The 23,069-nt window shown below is 39.8% G+C and overlaps 1 long non-coding RNA gene across 1 annotated transcript in view; it reads right to left on the reverse strand.

Moving 5' to 3' along the window:
* Positions 1–1,988: 1,988 nt before the first annotated feature.
* LOC120786275 overlaps positions 1,989–23,069 on the reverse strand; it is a 31,440-nt gene continuing 10,359 nt past the window's right edge. Inside the window, exons 2-3 of the long non-coding RNA XR_005706679.1 lie at positions 2,542–2,757; positions 1,989–2,448 (exon numbers count right to left, since the gene is read on the reverse strand). This is a non-coding gene — a long non-coding RNA (uncharacterized LOC120786275). The remainder of the gene's footprint in view (positions 2,449–2,541; positions 2,758–23,069) is intronic.

Raw genomic sequence — 23,069 nt, forward strand, 5'->3', positions numbered from 1 at the left:
CATTAAAGCATATTTTAATTAAAACAATACAGTTGTCCTATTCAACATTAAATTAAATACAACGTAAAAGCTAACGTATTAATTTCCACTGTTAATAAAGAGCAAAGTTGTTTAAAATCAAATCAAATATGACATAAATATAACATAAAAGCCTTTGCTTTCATTTATACATTTCACAACCACCAAAATGTGTTCCTGTTATAGGGTAATTCAAAATTGCATAAAGCAATTGTTTTCATCTACAAGGTTCACAATCAGAAGCAGAACATTTCAGCCTCCTATTTCGCATTTTATAAAACCTTTTCATGCACTTATTGTAGTTCAAGTCCTCCTGTGCTGGTCCATCGATGGGTAACTTGCAACACACAACCAAGTGCTTCTCTTTTAGTGTGTTGTGCAGGGGTGTCTTACCCTTTTAACCTATTTAACAATTCATGCATTAAGAAACTAGGTATTATTCTAATACAGATATGAATAGTTATGGTGTTCTCAATCATATATCACAATCTTGAGTGCAGAAAATAGCCACTTCCCGTCTGCAGTCTAGACAGGGTCTGTCAGGGCAATGGCAGCTGCAAGGCTCAGGGTGGGACACAGCTCAGCGGATTCTGGAGATACATGCCACAGAAGCATCTTCCTCAGGGATTTGGTCTCAAGTAGAGCAAAGTGAGAACAAAGATAAAATTATTCCTTAAAACCAATAGTGCTGTCAGAAACGGCTTCCTCACCTATAGAGGATCTGAACACATTTCAATAAAACAGTTCTTGAGTCCACAGTTACTACTCAAATAACATTCATACTTTCACTATGTTACATAAACTATAATTCTTATAGTGGGGTCCAAAAGTCTGAGAGAGCGGTCTCAAAGTAGTCTCACCACTTTCCCATTTAATTCCCATTCATGAGACATTCAGACCACTTTCCACACACTGTACAGTGTACGGGAAGCTCTCACAGACATCTTCTTTAAAGTACGCTGGGATCTCATCGTGAGGAGGCTTCAGGCCAGCATCTGACTGGTGCCATGCCTGCCAGCAGTCCTTCACTATGCTGCTCTCTCTCAGCTGTGTTAGCGGTGGTTTCAGCGCAGTGACCTGAGGTCAAACATGACAGCCCAGCTAGGAATATCATTCAATTAACAGAAAATCAGGGACTGTGGTTTTGATCTCATACCTCCTGCTCCACCTGGGAGAAGAAAAGGTTTCTCTTTTGGAAAACCAAAAGCTACTGGTGGATCTTCTCATGCACAGGTTGCATTAGGGCAAAGGAATGCAGTCCTTGAACTGTTTGCTCTTTACAGGCTCTGCAATAGGAGCAGGCAGAATCCAGTGCATCACATCTGTTGCTTCTTTATTTGACTCCCACCTAGTAGTGTTTCCTCCCTAAAAAATTCATTCATGATCTTAATAAATAACAAAAAAGCAAAAGTAAATCAGTGAATAATCTAGCACTAAATATTGGTAACCTGCAGGTTGATTTGGGGGAGTTCAAAAAGTCTCTCCATTTTCTTAAGAATGCTGGTCCTGTTGCTGGAGGCCTGGTAGAACCATAATATTATTCCAACAGGCACATTTGAGGAGGTAAGGTACTCCCCTCTGCCCCGTAATGCAGTCTGACACGGCCGGATTGCAGCGATGTGCCACAAAGTGTAGTTATCAGGCCGGGGAATTTGACCTGGAGTGTCTTTCCTACTCCAGTTTTTCTCCCTAAAAAAATTTCAAAATGGTCACTATGACAATCTCATCAAATGCCTAAACTAAAAGGTAAAAGAAAGGCAACTCACCAATAATTACTGAGGCTCCATCACTGGCAAAGGCCAGCTTCTCGGTTGATAGCAACAGTCATCTCTGATGACTGTTATTATGGCACAATATGAAGGTGCAGATTCCCCAGCAGACGCTTAACCCAAGTTAAGCCCACTTTGGTTTTTACTACAGTGCTTCTTACTTTGTCCCAAAATACTATAAAAGAAATCTGAATCATTTTATTTAGTTGTAGAAAGTCACAATCTCACCTCGCAACAAGACCCAGCTGCTTGGTGACGGAGATGTCAGTGGTCTCTCATCAACCACCAATCCCCACACCGGGGATTTTGACAACTCTGCCACCTGCTGGTCATTCAAAATCTTCCCGACGATCTCCACCATTTCATCAATGATGTGGCTGCTTTTATATTTGGTGTTGGCACTGACTCAGGGGAAGAAAACTATTAGGCTTGCCTACTTGACAGTAATTACTTTGAGATGTTCAATTTACAATCGTAATTAAATGCGCTGCAGAATTTACATTCAACCTTAAAAATAAGCACATTCCAATCGCTTGCAAATAATGGGCTCGTAATTGGTGTGGTGAGGCATCTTTTGCTTGAGGCATTCATGTATTATTTTGAAGCAGCCTTCAAGAGCCCTGTGGTCCATGTCCAGCTACGGCACGCTGCAGTGTTCTCCCTTAAGACACAACAAAGCAATCATATTTTTAAAACAACTATTTTATATTAGTTTTTTATAACTTGTAGAGTAAAGCGTTTGTAGAAGTGCTACCTTCTCTAATGCCTTTTTCCTTTTCCTCTGCCACAAAGGGTATCCAGCCTGAAGTTTGTTACCGCTGTCTCACAAAGCCAGAAGCAAGCTGCATGATGGGGGCACAATGCTTCTGGCATAGATAACGTGCCATCCCCTCCTCGTTGTGTCTGAGCCCGGTAAATTTTTTCAGCCATTGCAGGTCAACACCATTGGCCTTTGTGTTTTTGAGAAAATCTGGGAAGATGAATAAAAAGTGACATTAAAAATCAGATAAATATCAGCTTTGCTTTAATACACTCCCAGTGACATGGCAACTTAATACCCTGGCCTTGACTCCTCGCCTGTTTTGCACTCAGACTCTGATCCTGACCATCACTGGTCCCTTCCACTTCCTGTGGTTGGGCGCTACTTTCACACCTGACAAATTTACTGCATGTTGTCAGAAACGTGACTTATTACTTTTTAACTGCTTGTATTAATCATATGATGTATGCGCTGTTTCACCCGCCCTCATGATTCTCCTCCTCGCGAACTCGCCGTTTAAAGTAGTCACTGATTCTATGAGCCATATCTGCAAAGCTTAAGAAAAACTTAAGAAATTGGATGTGCTTGGAAGCAAAAGAAACATTAATCACCTGTTTGAACACCCATGAAATATCAGACCGCCACCAGATACATTCCTGCTGTAGGGAAAAAACAGACACTCTTTGGATTGGAGGAAATTCCTTGAGGAAAATTGCAGCTCTTTTCTTCTTTTGCAGTTGTTGTGTTTATGATACCGCACCACACAACATATTGATGTAATGCCACAGATGCATTTACAAATGACGGAAATACACTGAGTGCAATACTTGTTAGAAAATAGTGTTTTCCATGAAGACACCCGTCAGAGTTTGTCAAGAGCTGGAGGCGGAACAAAATTTGATGGAGGCAGCCGCCTCGTAATTCTCTATTCAGGAAATACCCTGTTGTATTATGTAGCTCTTAGGGATGCAGTGCACAAGAAGAGATTTAAAAAGCAAACAACATGACAAGACAATATTAACTCCTCACACAACAATAAGCCACAAGGAGAAAATAACACCACCAGCATTTAAAATACATGATAGAGAGATAAATGTTCTGGGGATTTATCCTTCAAAGTAAAAGTATGAAACCACAGGGACGAAACAAAAAAAATCATTGTTTGACGTAATAGCAAAATATAAAAGTATTTATACCGACAAAATGTATGTATCTACACTAGCCAAGCACTTTGTACTTTGTACAATTATATATACAGTATATCCATATCCAAGCAAAACTGGAATTGTAACCGAGACATCCCTAACCGAAATCTAATCGAATTGGGACCTTGTGAGTCAGATTTGAATCGATTCTTAGTTGATTCCAGTCCTTAAAATTCAGATAACCACTCTTTACAACTCTGATGAACAAAAGAGAAATTCTCAGAACGCACAAAACATCGAAACTTGAGGTGGATGGGCTATAACAGCAGAAGACCACATCAGGTTCCATTCATGGCAGCCAAGAACAGAAATCTGAGGCTGCAGTGGGCATAAGCTAACCAAAATTGAAAAGCTGAATACTGGAAAAACATAACCTGTTCTGATGAATCTGGATTTCTGCTGAGTCACGCAGATGGTAGGATTAGAATTTCGCGCCAGTAACATGAATCAATAGACCGCCCTTTAGTCGGTGGTCCAGGCTGGTGGTGGTGTAACAGTGTGGAGAATGTTTTCTTGGCACACCTTGGGCCCTTAATACCAATCAATCAAGGTGGGAATGCCACGTCTATCTGAGTATTTTAGCTGACCATGTGCATCCCTTTATGTCTACAGTTTACCATCTTCTACTGGCTACACAAACAGAAGTCGTTTCAAACGGGTTTCATGAGCATGACAACGAGTTCAGTGTACTGCACTGGCCTCCCCAAGCACCAAATCTGAATCCCAAAGAACCCCTTTGGGATGTGGTAGAATGGGAGATTGTCAGGATGAAATGTGCAGCTGGCAAATCTGCAGAAATTATGTGATGCAATTGTGTCAACATCGACCACAATCTCCAAGGAGTGTTTCCAAAATCTTGTGAAATCCATGCCACGAAGACCTGAGGCTGTTTTAGCACAGGGAAGCCCTACCCAGTAGTAGTATAGTGTTCCTAATAAAGTGCTTGGTAAGTCAATATTTCCCCTAACAACATTTTGTTGTGGCAAAGCAGTATAAATGTGAGTCAGTAGCTTCCGTGTATTACACTATAAATGCACTTCACATGACTGTGTATGAATCTTACTATCTCTTCACGATAATTAGTGGCTAATTAGTTGTCAAAATTCATTAATGACTTTTAGTCCACCATTTCACCAACCATTACACATCCTTTCTTTCTTGTCATTGGCTGAAATTTGCAACATTGCTAAAGAAGAAATTAGATTCATCCAGCTTGCTACTCATTAGCATCGTGGCTGTGTGATGGGTGATTAATCAGGGGAGTCACTGGCTTTGCATACAGTGGCAAAAAACTTAATAATTCTGTGAAAGTTGTTTGACTCAATATTGAATATTAATTGCAGAAACCCACAGTTTCCCTTCAACCCATACTTTCCCTTCCATCAAATTAGTCCTGACTAATCAAGCTGTTAAAAATATTCTTTTTCCGCAGAAGGATCTTTTTAATGCATTTATATTAATTCATTATTTCTATCTCATTCAATTATTCTGTCACTGACCCCAGTGGCACTGTTGTGGCAAATTAAATGCCGTTTACAAAAAAGAAACACACACTTTAGCAACACTGTCAACAGTGACAGATCTTCATTAAAATAATAATGCACCGTTTATGTTCAAACTAATTGATATGCACACATGCTCTGTTTATCAGAGGGTGTCTTTGTCAATAATGTGATTATTGGCAAGTGTAATGCAGCACAGAATACGATGTGTTGAGGGGGGAGTAAGATGACGGGATGGGGGGGTGTATGCTGTTTGAAAAAGGATTAAAAGAGGTAAAACAGAGGGAGGGGTAAAGTCCTGACTGGATAACTGAGCATTTCTTTTTGGAGCTATGCCATACCAATAACTGTTCAAAAACACTGCGGAGGGCCCAACCCTCCTAAGGGACAGGACAATGATTGTTTACGGGCGATTAAGCAAATTGCTAACTAAAAATATGTGTGTTTAGGAACAAACAAAAAGTGGAAGAAGATTAATGGAGTTGTTAGGGCACACTTTCCAATTGAAAGTTCCCATTAACGATTCTAAGAGTATTAAATGAACCTGAGGACAAATGTTTTCAAGATAACGGGTCAGCCCACAACTCTGTCCTCTACATTTTTCTTGCCAGCATTCAGTGCTGAGGTTAGCAATATTTAAAACAAAGTTCACATGAGGTTCTCTAGGCTGTTTCAGTGGGAAAAACTGCTTATCCTTCACTGGCTAAAAAGGACTATAGAGTGAATCCCAAGGTCGTTTTCCTTAGCTGGGATTCACTGCAAGACGTTCACACTTTCATAGAGAAGGTCAACACAGTCAGCACAGATAAATCAGTTCTTTTTTTTTCTAGCAAGTTTTAGTGCTTAAAACATGGAAAAACCTTGTCTTACTCAGTGCATCTACTGTCAGATCTATCTCAATTATAATTGTCAATCTAAAAAATCTCAGATTAGGTAGATTTATCAGATATGTAGGTCATATCATTTCATTTGTCATTATTATTTTAAACAGCACTTGTGCACATAATTAAGATGGATAAACAAAGCGTTCTGGCAACAGTGTTAAAACATCACAGGAGGTGTGTGGCCACATATCACCAGTCAAGATACGAAGCTAAAATATTCTGCAATAAATTTCAAGCTATACTTGCAGACACCACAAGGGGCTTGAAAGGTGATAAAAATGGAATCCAAGATGAGGTTTGTAATCAAAGTTCTGACACAAACCTTCAGAGCAGTGACTATATTAATCACTTATGGTCTTCCAGTTTGCATAGGTGAACTCCTCAATGGAAAATTTCTGATGTCAGGGCTGGTGGCACTCCAGGGACTTGTTATGGTCACTAATTAAGCAACTGATTGGGCAGCTAAATTGCATATATTTAAAATGGCCATATTTAAACCTCTCTCCCAAATGAAATGGATTTAGTGCAGATAAGGAAAGTATTTTTTTAAGAAGCTACCCTCTAGTTTCAATGTTTTTCCCTCTTCGGCCTGGAAGTCATGTTTCACGATACTTCAAACAAATGCAAGTGGAAAATAATACATACTTCGAGCCTAGAGATGTCCACAGTCCCTGTGATCAAGCAAAGGACATGCTCAAGGCTCGGGAATATGTAGAGGCAATGATTCCGATTTTATCCGTATTTTAAAAAGGAATGGAGACATCCACTGTGTTACTTTGGGCATATTTTTCTCCTGCTTAAAATCAGGGTGCAGCTTTGTGCAAAGTAAGCTAGAGCTCAAAGGATGCAGAGTGCTACATTACTGAGGTTGCCACGAAACTATCCAAGTTAGGTGAACTTGGTTTAAAAAAAAAAGGGGGGGTGGTGGAGGACAAGCGAAAGAGAAATACAGTAGTTGTAGTTTTACCTGCTTCCAGTCTCTGCGCTAAGCTATGCTAACCATCTGCTGTCGGTAGCTTTATATTTACCATACAGACATGAGACAGTTATCAGTGCACAAAAGCATCTAATAACACTACAGTGGAGTGCAGAAGAGATGCCCATTTGCCCCCGATTGTTTATACAAGTCTGTGCTGAAACCAGTAACAGAGATAACGTGAAGCCACATTCAAAAACAATACTTTTGTGATCATGGTCTTACATTGTCTAAATTTTTGTGGATGTAAGGGCTACTATAAGGGCTGGCCTCTGTATTATCCAGAGCATGAGCTTGGGGTAAGGTGGGGTAATGTTGTAAAAAGTGCAATGCAATATTAATGGATGTCGGCGGCAGTATTTGTTATATCCGAGGTGGCTGTGGACGGTAAGCAGCATGAGTGTGAGCCATCACACTGTTTTTTTGGGGCCATTGCAGGAAATACATTTTTTAACGACTCCTCTAACAAGACAGAGCGATCAGTAAGCATGACGTAGACATGACACAGCACTTGGAACTTAAGAATAATACAAAAAGCATAAAAACGGACAAAGCACTCACAAATCTAACAGACCTACCCATGACCAGGGCAGTCCTGACAGTAATGACGAGGCACTCAGTTTGGGTGAACACATTCCTATAGGCACACTCAATACTGTGGCATTTTGACAAACAGCCTGCCAGAACTGTTTTGTCCACAGAGGGGGGGACATGAGCCAGCAGAAAGTGCTCACAGGCAGTGCTCTCGTCTGGGGATGAAATCTGCTCAATGTCCTGGAAGGCTGCACAACTTCAAGGACATGACTCCATCTGAACACAATGAGAACTCAGACTGCTCCTGTCAAGCCGAACCTTCAACATTGTTGTGGACAAATCCATAACCCACAATTAGAGATTTCTCTTGGATGAGGGCATGATAAGCTGATGAGGCAGTTATCAGAAAATAGACTCGATTTGGGATTTTCACTGGAGCTGTAATTTTAACTGCTAATCGAAAATCAGAGAAGGAGTGTTTTGTAAAGTCTCGTCCAACTCTCGGACGATGTGAATGTACTGTGTACATGTCCGAATGTGTGTGTGTGTGTGTGTGTGTGCGTGTGTGTGTGTGTGTGTGTGTGTGTGTGTGTGTGTGTGTGTGTTTGGCAGTGTCAAGACCTATTGATCTATCAATTATTTTCTATTTTTCTGCAACTTGCAAAATGTAAGGGCATACTTGTTACCATAGCGAAAAAGAGTAGAGACATGATTCATGTAAATAGGAAAACAAAACATTTACTTTAGGTTCAACTGTCAACTAAGTTGCAGGGTTTATTAAAAAGGGGACTAACTGGAATTGTAAGCTGTTTTTATATTCTTATCAATTTATATATTTCAGCCCATTTGTTCTCACCTTTTTGACAGTCTGCTTATTGTCATTTGCAAGTATTACTTCTCATTAATTAAGTTAATGGTTTTGGACATAAAGTAAAACACTGTTGGTATTGGGGTAGATAGTGAGAAGACTTCTAAAATTCTATTATCTTGTAAAACTAACAAAGTGCATCATTCCTTTAAAAAAAAAAAAAACTGCCAAGTAACTGTAATAGCAGAAGTGATTTTCAAGCTTTTGGTACTCAGTAAAAACATTTGAATATTCTTTACAGCTTTGGAAAAAAATCGAATACAATGACAATTCCTCTCATCAAACAGAGGGTAATCTAAATTTAAAAATTTCTGATGAAACAGGAAAAAGTAGCTTTTTGACCGTTGAAAACAAAAATTAAAAAACTGATTTTTATCCCCAGCTCACTCTCCCCCTTCTCAGTCATCATTGATGCAGATCATTCCTGCTGAGTGCAGATATTTGGGCTTGTTTATTATGGTTGAAGTGTATCACTCACTGAGGCTCTGCTGCGCTACATCGCATGAATTAATGATTAATGGAGGAAGAGATGGAAAGACAGAAAGAGAGCGCGAGGGGGCAGAGAGAGATGCAGAGAGACGACAAAGAGATGGACATGAAAGAGAAACGTGAGTCTGAGATTAGTCAGATACATAAGGGGAGGCTAATTTTGAGAGGCAAAATAAGAAAAAGGACTGAAGAGAGAATGAGACAGACAGGAAGGAAAAGAGAGAACAAGATGGAACGGGAGAGAGTAAAGAAAAGAGAGAGAGCAGCCACTCTGTAAATTAGACACATGGTCTTATCTTCCATGGTTGTTTTGTGGCGGAATAATCATGGAACTCATTTGATTATGAGTGTCTCATTGAAAAACATGGGTTTTCATAAGTGTGCAGCCAAACGCTTCAATCACAACCGCATTCCATTTTGTAACTGGGGGTTTGTAATAAGGACTAACTTCACGTCTGGATGATTCGTCCCATGTGACGCAGTACCGGGGAGTTTCACACTTTTAGCGATTCGTTCTTTTGGAGTCTGTTCCAAGACATGAATCAAACTTTTGAGTCGTTCCCCAGCGTGGCTGTAGGGATGGTAATGTCAGTCTGTCCGCCAAAGTGTCTGTCGGTTACTGTCTTTTTTTGTGTAGACTGAAATATCTCAAGAACTGTTGGATGGATTGCCATGAAATCGTATACAGACATTCATGGTGCCCAGAGGATGACTCCTAAAGAATTTGGTGATACCCTGGCTTTTTATCTAACGCCTCCAGAAGATCAAAATTTTTCACTTCTTCAATAAAATACTGTATCTCAACATCAATTTAATGAATTAGCACAAACTTTAGACACTTGTGATTATGAGTGAAATGTTTTGATAACTATTAAATGGACTTCCACAAAATCCGCCCACCTCAACGTGTTTTAATGTGAGTTCTAATTAGCAATTGTTTACATGCTAACATAGTTAACATTATACCTGCTAAACATCAGCAGTTTTGCACCTGGATGTTTACATTTAACTTAAAGCACTATGGTGCCCAAGTACAGCCTCACAGCATCGCATCTGGCCTATGTTAGACATATTATGTTAGGTGCTCTTCATGCCAACAGGTCTGTGCATACACATTTTATTGTTGCGGTAAATTAAGGCAATGTTATACTTTCCGGGTCAGTGAAGCCCCAAGGTCGATGTAATTTTTTGTAGCTGCCCATGTCAAGTGTACAAAACGAGTGACCTTGTGGATTGTACAGTATATACCTACTGTACATGAGAAAAGAAAATTTTAAATTAGAAAGGTACAAAAGTATACTTTACCTAAAGTTACATGATATGGGCTTGAACAATTTTAAGGATTGGTTACACCAGTACACATAACAAGTAACTAACAGCCAAGTGCTGTCAAACACCTTTGTAGGCATTGTACATGCAGCTTGTCTGAGCAGAGTAGCACCTCTAGCTTTCAGTACCACTGTCGAGTCAAAATTGACCATTCAGCATGTGGGTTCAGTAGCTCGTTGCAGAAAGTGCTATCTCTACCTGACTTTGTACAGAGAACCCCATGGCATAAACTACTCATCCCTATGTACCCCAAAGGCCAAAAAAAACCAAAAAAACGGTTGTCAGAATACTACAAACAATGTTGTTTTATTACTCATTAAAATTTCAATCAATCCAGAACCCAATCTCAATACCCAACTGTACTCATTTTCATTAAATGTAACTATTGTTTTCATCCATTCCCATTGCCGTGGCTGCTTCTGAGAGATGTAAAAAATTCCTCTCATTTTGCAAAGAGGTAAAAACCCTCAGCTCCCAGATAGTGCCTGATCTTTCTTCCTGTTGAAGTACTGCTGTTACTGAGCTGGTTGATGTTAGAAATTTTAGATATTCCACTAAGAAAGAACCAGAATAAAGATAAGATTTGTAGTTATTAGTCAGATTTAGAGTTGAGATCTGACTCCAAAGGTTTAGGTGTTATGCACCACTGTCTGTATTAAATCCATTCCTATAAGGCACTTGCAGTGATATGACATTTTCAGAATGTCATTCAGTGTAAATGTTTTAAACTCCAGTTACAACATAACTAATGAGAAGGCACTTGTGGTAAATGTCATTTGTGTTGGTTATACTGCCGAGGTTTTAGGTTCGAGGATCACACATGCCACAAATCCCTGCCAATGGATTTTACACCCAGACCTCCCAAGTCCCAATCCAATTTGTGGAAAGTAGTGTTTTATATTAAAAATATAATATTAATATTATTATTTTTTTTTTTTCTGCGAATGGTATTAACATACACATAAAAAATAAAAGACAGAAAGAATAGATGTAGAGCAGGTTCTTTCACTCATATCTATTCATAGAAAACCTTCACAACTGTAAATGATTGGAGCCAATGTGAGCGCTGTTCTATTTAGCAGTAGTTTGTAAGTATTGAACAGGAGATCTTCATAGCATAATATAACACAGGAAAGTTATGACACAATATAACTTCCTGATTCCACCGGGCACGGGTCAATGTTTTATTCCATTCTCCACAAGGGTTCGTACCCCACTGGGAGCGTTTCAGAAGCGGAGCATTTCATGTGCCCAATTTTGTTGACTTGCTGATTTGGTCATTTTTCCTTGATTTTTATGCTTATCCCATGGGTAAGTAGGCTACGTAGTTAAAGGCAGGACTGGACACTTACTTTTTTCCTCAAGGAGCACATGTGCTCCTAAGTTGAAAAATTTAGGCACACAAAGAACTTTAGGGGCACATTGAAAATGTATCAAACACTTTTAATAAACAGATACAAGGAGACATTTACAAGACTAATGATTTAATTTATTTGAATACAAAAAGTACACTAGGTCTTTATTTATTTCTGCTTCAAACTGTATTTATTTGATAATTATGTAATTATTTATACTTTAAACTGCTTTAAATCAGTCTCAACAGTATAAACGGTATGAACACCTCTAAAATAAAGTAGTGACTGCCAAAAAAGTCTGCTCAGTCCATTTAGACACAAAGGGTATCACTGGTCCAGCAGCTTTTGTAAGAAGGTCGCCTAGCCCATTTTGAGCCCAGCCACCAGTCCACAGTAGGACAGGAATCATATTGCTCTACCAAAGGCCCCCCCAAGCTAGTCCGCATCAAGTCTTCAGTTGTGGACACTCCAAGGCTGCTTCTTGTTGAATTCTTTATGCAATTTTGGCCCTTTGCACTGACAAGTGGATCACATGATCCACCATTTTCAATGCACAACATTGGTTCAGCGCATTGACCGCATCATTGTCATTCTTGTGTTATCAACCTTTTTGTTGAAAAAAAAGAAAAGAGAGAAAAAAAAGAGGCTGAATTTTGTAATACTTCTTATTCGCACACATGCTCCTAAATACATCCTACTGTTCACACGCATCTGTTTTAAGTTGTAGATGCAAGTGATTTGACTTCTGTCCTCGTGCCACCAGTTGTGATGCTGATGTAGTGATATGATCAGGAGTCTGCACAAGGCGTTTGGTTTTGAAAACTGACCAGCTGCTGTATGCCGTTCCCGTGTCTGACTTCCGGCCAAGCTCAATGTGCTCTGTGCAGCTTGACGCTGCTTCCATCAAAAACAGACCAGCCGCATATTTTTAGCAGCGCAGAGCAGAGAGTTGCTTCTGGGACACTTTTAAAATGCGCCGCAGCGCATCTGGAGGAATCATAAGCCTGAGTGGTCATGATCAGTAGCCGTAACGTGACGCTAACGCCATTGGTAGTAAAATATGTAGACATGGAGCAAAACAAAAAAAACAAAAAAAACTTGCATTAAGAAATAAAATGTCCATATTTGTATAAGAAAGAGGTTATGACAAGCCCAAGGATACACATAGTGTAGTAAAGATGGGATCTTGGTTCCCAAGTTCTGAAACTGTTCCAGCTGACCAGATGCTGTGTGAAGTGGTATTTTATTTTCGTACAAAATGAAGTACTATTTGTGACTGACAAAATAGTTCATTTATATATGTCAAGAACATCATGAAAATAAATAATTTGCTATTCAAAAGTGAATGTTCATTCTTGACCGTGGTAATTGTGGTTTGACCATATAATCGTAACTCAAGATCATCTTACTAGCTTTTCTAGAGCTTTAAAACACATCTCAGTCTTCATTATTTAACTGGAGTTGGCTAAGATGTGATTGAAATGGGACTCATGGCACACCTGAACCAAATTCCATTTCCCAGTCAAGATTTTGAGATGTATTCCAAAGCTCTGGAAAAAGCTGGATCTGGACTTTTTTACAGTTGTTTGAAAAAAAAATTTTTTTTTAAATTTCAAAAAAACCTTAGAGAAGGCTATTCTTAACCTTTTAAACTACTCCTGCCCTTACGAATGTTTGCCTTGTACAGTTTTGTTCAAAGAAGTTATTGCTTTGCCTAATAGACCCAGACCGAGCGATCAACAACATGCCCACAATGGAAGACAAGTGCTACATTATTTCTTCTGATTCCAAAAGGAGGTGAGCTGCTAAGACTGAAAAGACTGTCACTCTTGTCTGTCGCATCCTTAGAATATTTTTTTCATAGTTGTAGGTTATGTCAGAGTTTGTGTGTGTGCATTACTGTGAAGGTTGGCATAGGCCTGGTCCTTTCCACTAATCATTGCAACAGGGATCTATTACCTCAAAGCCCGCTGGGAAAAACATTCTCCCCAGGATGCACTGCTCATCTGCCAGCATATTTTACTCTCGCCCTCTAGAGATGTCTCATAAGATGAGAATTAAATATGAGAGTAAATCAATATCAAAGTGGGTTTTTTTTCCTGTCTCGTGAACACTTATTACCATAAGGCACATTTAGAGGAGAGTGTGATTTTCATTATCAACGAAACATGCTGTAGTCGTTAATGTCTCTATTCACAGTCAAACTTATCTATAAAACTGGTTTTTATATCCCAGTATTAGAACAAATGAAACTGTGCTCGCATGTGCATTTGATTCCAACCTGTTTGTATATTCCCCTAAAGGCTGTGCTTACAGACAATGCTGCTTGGACTTATTACAAGATATCAAAACGCACATACATGTAGGATTTCTACACTGCAAAGTCTCAAGGCAAGCTTTGCAGTTCTCTTCTGGCTTCCTCCTCCATCTAGACCGCCAAACAATTTTTAAATTTCAGCACTTGCAACCACAGGCTCTTTCCCAGATGGGCAAAAAATAAACATTTAAATGCACAGTTTTAGTGCAGAAAACAGGCAATTAACAATTTTGATCGCTGAATGATAATTACTTTAGAGTTGACACAATTAGTTGATTAGCTGATTAGTTGACTGACAGAAAATTAACCTTAAACTATTTTGATAATCAATCCTTTTCAAGCAAAATACCAAACATTCCCTAGTTCCAACTTTTCAATTAGGAGGATTTGTTTGGGACTGAGAGTTGTTTTATGTGATAGGAAAATGAATATCGTTGTGTTGTGGACCGCTGTTCAGATAAGATGCCATTTTGGGCTTTGGGAAATTGTGATGGGCACTTTACAGCTTATTTGCTTTCCCTTCACGGCTTAGACTGATGCTACTCTCATGTCTCTTAGCTTAGCTAAGCAAAATGACTGGAAATAGGGGGAAACAGCTAACCTGGCTCTGTCCGAAGGCATTGCAATTTTTCTACCAGTAACTCTAAAGCTCACTAATTACCATGTTATATTTAATCTATACAAAGGTCAAGGTGTAAAAATGAAGTGAAACATTGTGGTTTTACAGGGTTTTAGGTGTCAGAATATCTCTTTGCTTCTTTGGTTGCCAAGCAACCAGCATCTGGCCAAGAAATAGTGTATGTTGATTACTTTCGAGTTTTGGACTGTTGGTCGCAAATATCACGCAATATATACACAACACATAATTAGAAAAGCTGTATTTCTGAACCTGTGAAATGCCTACTCCAGCTCCAGCAGAGCCTCAGTGTCCGGTACATTTCCGTCACTGAACTGGCCCCAGAACTATGTACAGCCAATGGAGCAGGGATGATTAAACGCTGTCTGTCTGTTAGTCCATGTTCCACCCGTATCCCTCACTCTGAACATTAAATCCTTCCTTTCCTCCAACACCAAGTTCTCCTCTCTGTCCCTTCTCGCCATCCTTTTTCCATTACTCTCTCTCCAACAAGTAAGAATGGAATTACATGAGCATTGTCAGATCCACCGAGAAATGCTTGCCTTTTTTTTTTAATGAAGAGAAAGACAATGGAGTGGGAGAAGGCAACTGAAGAGCCAGAGTGATGGTGAAAACACACAAGGCTTCAGGCAATGTTAGGAGCTCTTAACATAATCAAAAGTGACGGCACTACACCGCCATTATGGATATTTGATCATGGCCAGAGATGCAATATGCACACGCTCACACACATGTGCACACAAATAAAAACTCAAGTAAACAAATAAATGCAGGCGCTCATGTACATACACAATTACACTGTTAACTTTTCTGCAACACACTTCAAAAAGTGTTGATTTACCATAAATTCTATTTCTGGCACTGAGTATCTACACCACCACCCAGCTCTAAAGAAAAAAAAAGTAAGGATGATGGAAAAAAAAAAACATTTTGATACACAATTTACATAGTGTCAGCAGTATTCCGTCTCTCTCTAATCAAAATTTGTCAGACTTAACTTTTCTCCATACTCTGCTGCAGTGTGAGAAGTCTGACGTAGCGATCTTCCTGCTAGCAACAAAAAATCCTATGACATTTTCCCCGGCATGCCGTCAAGCCTTTGTCGCCCTAAAAATAACACTGAGGCGGAGGATTCACCAGCGGTAAAGTACATTTTCTCCCATATCTTCCACCCAGAACCTGAAAACAAAATTCAATATGGTGACTTGTGCCAACATCAAATCAGAGCAGGGAGGTAATGCCGGCGATATATCATCATTACAGACTCCCTGGAAAAAAAAAAAAGTTAGAATAATGAAACTTCTTTTTTGCACTTTGCACTGGAACACCTTATTATAAATCACACCAAACTCATCACAAAATCACTCATTTCTCTCCCTACTCTAATTCTGTGCTTCTCTCTGGAGAGTGAAGAAAGAGCCAAAGGTGTTGTTTTGACAGTGTGAGGGAGCGGGAGAGTACGATGGGGATGGGAAGGGAAAGAAAAAAAAAAAGTAAGGATGATGGAAAAAAAAAAACATTTTGATACACAATTTACATAGTGTCAGCAGTATTCCGTCTCTCTCTAATCAAAATTTGTCAGACTTAACTTTTCTCCATACTCTGCTGCAGTGTGAGAAGTCTGACGTAGCGATCTTCCTGCTAGCAACAAAAAATCCTATGACATTTTCCCCGGCATGCCGTCAAGCCTTTGTCGCCCTAAAAATAACACTGAGGCGGAGGATTCACCAGCGGTAAAGTACATTTTCTCCCATATCTTCCACCCAGAACCTGAAAACAAAATTCAATATGGTGACTTGTGCCAACATCAAATCAGAGCAGGGAGGTAATGCCGGCGATATATCATCATTACAGACTCCCTGGAAAAAAAAAAAAGTTAGAATAATGAAACTTCTTTTTTGCACTTTGCACTGGAACACCTTATTATAAATCACACCAAACTCATCACAAAATCACTCATTTCTCTCCCTACTCTAATTCTGTGCTTCTCTCTGGAGAGTGAAGAAAGAGCCAAAGGTGTTGTTTTGACAGTGTGAGGGAGCGGGAGAGTACGATGGGGATGGGAAGGGAAAGAAAAAAAAAAAAAAAAAAACGTCCTGACATGGGATGATAAATGTATGGCAGAGGTGGAAATGGCTTCCACCTGATTTGATATGGAACGTACTGGCTGTCCCTCTTAATCTCACAGACGCAGTAACATATTCATTGGCACTGTCAGACAGACTGCTTTATGGGCTAAAGGTGCAGAGTGTTGCCATATGCTCTTATCTGAATAAACCCATGTGCAACTTTTGGCATTTCCATACAGCACACACAGAGAGCTGTATAAGATGTTCATACAGGGGCGGTTGGGTCACAGAGGAGTTTATATATCATTTGTAGATTCAAACAATATTGACGTCTTCGAAGCTGACTCAGACAACAAACATACAATGAGGTTGTTTAAAGTTAACGTTGTTACCGAAATGACCAAGTGTTAAAGTTAACCAGACTATTGAGCTGCAGGCATAAACTGATTCTCATCAGTTCAGCTCAATCTATATATATTTCTATCTATATTTCTGTCTGTCAATATTTTTACACACACACACACACACACACACACACACACACACACACACAGCCTCTGCATGGAGAGCTGGATAAGCTCCTGCTGGTGATATAGAGAGGCTGCAGAGGCCCCAGCTGACCTGGGTTCTGCTGCGCTATGAATCTTTTATCACATCACCTCTGCAACCGTTGCTCCCTCCACTCTGCCCTCCTTCCCTTCTCCCCTTCTCTGCTTTCTGTTCATCATCACACTGCAAAAATAACCATATAAAAGGCTTTAACCTTGGAGAACATTTTAACATTAATAAATCATAACCATATTAATCATGAGGCATTAGCGTCAGTTCCATAAACAAGCAACTCCATTGCCAAGAAGACCATCGCCCTCTATCAGCCTCTTGAACCCTACGAGTAAGCGCTCAAATTGCCTCGATTCTGCCCACATTGTGATATGATCTTAATATGCAAATTCATTTTAAAATCACTTTTTGAAAGGCAAGACTTGCTAGAGACAGCCTTACTTGTAGCCTTACTTTTGCCAGGCGGCTCGAATTAGAAGGAAGAAACAGAGTTAGGTGATCTTCCAGGTTGCTGGGCAGATTTGTTTCTTAAGAATGTGGTCACGCTTTAGGGATTGCATTTACACCTGGCTGAGATCTGATCACAATGCGAGCTAGACCACCTCCGCATGTGGTCTGGCTGATCGGATCGCATTTCCAATCACAATGCATTCCGCGTGAATTTATGCCTTGCATTACCTTGCATTTCCACTTTTCCAACACAGATATCCAGATACATGTTAATGCCAGGTGTAAACAAGGTCAAATAGCAGATGTACTCAATTAAGATCAGGCAGATGGAAGCATTCAAACTTTCTTGTTCTCTACTAAACAAATAAAGCACGGGGAACCAATCGAGTCGACAGTATTGCCGCAAGTCCTTCTCATACTTCTTTACCCGCAACAATACTGAGTGCCTGCTAATATATAAATACACACAGTTTTGCCACAGCGTAAAAACCAGTAAATGGTTTTAATGTTGTGACTGATTGGTGTAAATATTTGATTGCACTCAATCTAATGTTTTTTAAAATCATGTCTGCTGAGCTTCAAGAGTAATCATTTTTGCTTATTTTCCATGAATAATACATCTGCACTGTGCACACTTACAGTATGTATACACAGGATGATTTTCAGCTGCTTTTTTCAGTTGTCTGTCTCAGCCATGTCTAGTGAAGCAGATATAATTTTATTTTAAAATCAGTACAGCTGTCTACATCGGCAATGCAAGGGCTCATGTGTCACTTGGGCTTTATGTGAGTAACCCTGGAAAAAAATAAGCATCTTTTATAGGATAAAAGTCCATTTTCTTCCTAATTACACTTTACTCAGACAGCAAAATAGTCTCGGAACGACAAAATTTTGCTTCACCAATAAATACAATGTAAGGGATGAATTTCTTTTCTGATTATATCATTTAACCTGCAGTATCACTGCCACAGGAGGTATCGAGCTGAGCACAAGTTCCGTTATTCGAAAACTGATCGTCAGTGACATTTTTCATCAATGTGGGCTTTAATAAAACATACCTAGTTGAAACATCTATCAGTGAATGGCTTAAAAAGGTATGATGTATCATTTCACAATATGAAAATACACATATTCCTTGATGACTTAATTTTTATTTGCATAGACCTATTGTGGGTTAAGGATTTATGGCACACTGTATGTCAAATAGTTAAATTAAATGAACAATATATATGGTATTTCATATCTTATTTTGATGTCTGTCATGTTTAGGTGGAGGAGATGAATAAGGAATAAGTGTAACTGAAAGTTCATAGGGATATACTGTACAATCAATCCAGCAGCTGACATGCAAAACAAAATTTTAACAAAACCAAGTTCAGACACAACAAAACAACCAAAAAAAATAAATGGAAGAACTCCAATGACAGGTGATACACCTGTGTGCTTGAGCATTACGTATTGCTTGAAAATTACATGACCACCTTTCATGGCAGTGGCAGATGAAGAAAAAAAAAAGAGGCATTGGCCTAAAGAAGAAAAAGAAAATGGATTTGTTCTCGTGAAATGGTAAATTCTCTGTTAAACTGAGAGGAATAGGTTCAAAATCCCCCACTTCTTGTGGTTTTCCTGTGAGCCAGGCTGGATAGAAAGAGGAGGTAGATGAGGTACTGAGATAGAGTCAGAGAAAATGACAAGCAGGATGAAAAGTCACCCCGAGCCCACACACAACTGTGTAAACACTCCAGAAATACCAACACATCTCACAAGCTGTATTCAAATTCTACTGCCTCTCTTCTTAACCTCCAGTCATTCTTGACACTGCTGTCACTCCATCCCAATTCAGTCCGGAGAGAAGGTGTTGGTGTGTTCAATTATCCCTCTCTTTACAGGACGAGTGCAGCGACCTTCGCCCCCCCCAGCTTAATTTTAAATGAATAACAGAGGGGACTTTTATGTGAAATGTGAAACAGTGCAGCACATGACAGGCAATTACTCTTGGTGATGTCAGTCTGTCAAGGGGTCACTCCCGCCACCATTGTTATTATGCGCTGCTCCTCCCGGTCGCCCTACTTTTGATAGACATTTCTTTAGAGTTTAGGCCGAGCATTGCTTGCAGTTTGTGGCTGCGCCTGGACAGAAACTCAATACGGGCCACTACTTGTATGAATGAACTTGGAGAAAGAAACAAAGGGAGGGGGAACGAATGCAATGGAGGGCGCAGGAGTGAGATAACAGCTTTAGAAGTGACACAGAGGGAAAGAAAGATTAAAAAATGTCTCCCAAGGGCTCGAAGAAACATCTTTGTTCTGGAGTTGTAGTGAAAACCAGCCATGGTTTATTCATGCCAATGTCTTCTAATTTCTATTTACATGCATAACATATTATTCCACAGTTAGCCCCATCCTGGTGCTCCAAGACGTCTCTGACTGCATGATGAAATCTTGAGTGGCAGTGGAACACCAAGGCTCATTTCAAAAGCACTGCATCATTTAGGGGGAGAAAGAAAGCCCTGCTGTTTTATCAATACAAACACAAGCAGGAAACTTATGAACATGTGCAGCGGCATCCTTTTTTGAATTTTTGTCAACGTAACGGCATCCCCTTTCCCTATTGGGCATCAGATTGCTGCTCATCTCTTCCATAAAGAGCAGAGAGAATTTGCAAAAACGGGAGGACTCTCTTTTCCCCTGGGCCCCAATTAAAACTTCCTTTGGCAAAGTGGCAGCTTTTTATCCCTCACTGTCCCGATGTTTTTTTCGCCACGTCTCTTAACAAACTGCAAGAAAAAGAAGCAGTGAAAGAAGGCTATTAGAAAGTGAAAGCCAAGTGAGAGAGAAAGGATGGGACGAGATAGGCTAGAAGATGGAAAGAGCAAGAAGGCTATTAGTCACACATTAGTCAGAAATTATGGAATAATTTCAAATGTTAAAACTCCATATCTGGTATTCAGAGTCATTATTATATGGTTTGCTTGAACCTTAGGGAATGAATGCTGCTTATGTAGAATAAGAATGTCAACTGGTGAATGTAGTGCCAAGAAACCAACACGTTTTTAAGTTTAGCGAAGACAGAGAGTCATGAACATGCAGTGTCTGTGTGAAGCAAAAGTAATTTCCAGCTCAACTTGCACATTGACCCTTTGTCATATTTCACTGTATAACACTGTAAAGACTTTGATCCAGTTGTGAGCTTACTGCTGATCCTGACAGATAAGCACATGCCTAGATGTTTATATTCACAGCATGACGTTCCAGCTCAAACTGGAACTGATACTTTAGCTGATTGATTTAGTGCAGTCGTATGCAGCACCAGTCTATGTTTGGGCATGCACGTCGATTCTTACACATGCTTCTCACAAAGTAACACTTCAAGTACAGTCAACTTAAAAATCCCAACATGTTTCTGCTGCTTTGATGAGAGACTGTAAGCTGTGGGATGATTAGTTATGCTTGTGGGGTTGGGATGGCTGGCTCGATGTCTGTTCACTATCTCCGTAAGCCAACAGCTCAGCTTGCTATTCCTAAGAATACAGTTTCCGTCTAGACTAGCATCAGATTCAATTACTGAGCACAAAGCCCACAGCATTCAATAACAGATGGAAATAAATAACGATTAATAAAGAAAAGTAAGATAGTGGAAGCGGTTCATGAGGCGTTTTGATTGAAAAATATCCACTGATTGCTTTTTCTGTATTTTTCTATCCTATTTTATTTTTGTATGGTTTACAGCAGTGTAAAACACCCCAAAAATTAAAGACAGGCTTTTACTCACAGCTAGAGCCAAGTATAATTTTGTCCCTGTGAACCTGTTGGAATTGGACAAAACCTTAATCAGGGGAAGTACAAATTGGTTTGAAAAGGACATGTAAAAGTTGTCAGTGAGATTCAGGTGTCTGGCCTTTAAGTCAGAGCATTACTTTTATCAGCCATTTGGAAACACGCTCATCAAACTCAGTCAACACGCTACAAAAGGTGATTGGTCAAGGAGAATGTAAATGGACTTCCACAAGAATTGATGGCATATGTGAAAATCAATTACTGATTAATTCCTCTCATATAGTCTTAGTTAATATCAAGAAATCAAATTTAGAAGAAGTGAAGAAGTCGCAGCATCAGACTGAATCAAGACCATGAGTCAAAATCAAATTCAGAGCGAACATCAGCATGTAAAACCCAAGAAATGCCTATATTTATCTAAACTTTCGTGTATCAGCTTCCAACTGCTTCGCTGTAGCTCTCTACGGCATGTAAACACTCAATCAGTTTGAGACTGACATATTAACGACACTGATCCACAGTCACTATTTCACTCCAGCACAGATAAGAGTCACCATTGTTCCACATAAATGAAATCAGGGACCATTTCTCACACTGGTACAAGATGCATTAAGAAATATAGAGGTAGCCATGCAAGCTGGGTAGGTACTGTGTTGGCACTGAGATTTGCGTGTATGTGTGTGAGTGTGTGTTGCAGGGAATGCGACAGCAGGGATCAGATAGCGGTGAATGCTACCCAGACTGGATTTAGAGTCTGCCAGACATTGCCTCAGATATTTCTGAACTGCAACGTTTGGGGAAGCAGTGGTGGCGTTGCCACGATTCCTTATTTGTACTGTATTGGACTTCTTTCACACAGCTTGACGATAGCCCTTGTGTGATGTTCCACAACACAATACTATCCAAAATACTGAATCTCTTTGAAAAACATGCAATCATATTCCAAGCTTGAGATGAGCCCTCTCCTCAAAAGCCTGTCCCTTATAACCACTGATTTGCAACTTGTCAGCGGATAATTACAATAGTCAGCGCCACACTCAGTCAAGTCACTCAAGCTACACAAGTGATTGGGCAGCCTCGGGAAGAAAATCGGATAAAGAGAATGGAGAATTTAGTCTTTGCAGGGAGAGTTAGGAGTGCTGCAAAGGTAGGTAGGTAGGTAAGAAGAGAAGGCAGCACGAGAAAAAAAAGAAAAAAGTCCAGTGGTTATACTGTTGCCTTTCTGTATGACTGATTTGCTGTGTACACACACAAACACACACACACACACACACACACACACACACACACACACACATATATACATACCAACAGCCCCACAGGCATGCGTTTCCCGATTTGCCTTCCCTCTTCAGTTTATTTCTAAATCCGTCCATTTGTTTGCTGGGAAAACTTCCTCCAAGATGAGCATGGCCTGTGGTGCTCCACAAACACATCTGAGAAAACGCACAGAATAGTGCACTAGTGCATTTGCATGAAGACAAGTTCATCAGTTCCTTCAACCTCTTGTCACCCTCTGGTTTCCTCCCCAGCCATTTCTATTACCGCCACCAACAGCAAACCGGTTATA

Source organism: Xiphias gladius, chromosome 24, assembly GCF_016859285.1.
Source record: "Xiphias gladius isolate SHS-SW01 ecotype Sanya breed wild chromosome 24, ASM1685928v1, whole genome shotgun sequence".
NCBI lineage: Eukaryota > Metazoa > Chordata > Actinopteri > Istiophoriformes > Xiphiidae > Xiphias > Xiphias gladius.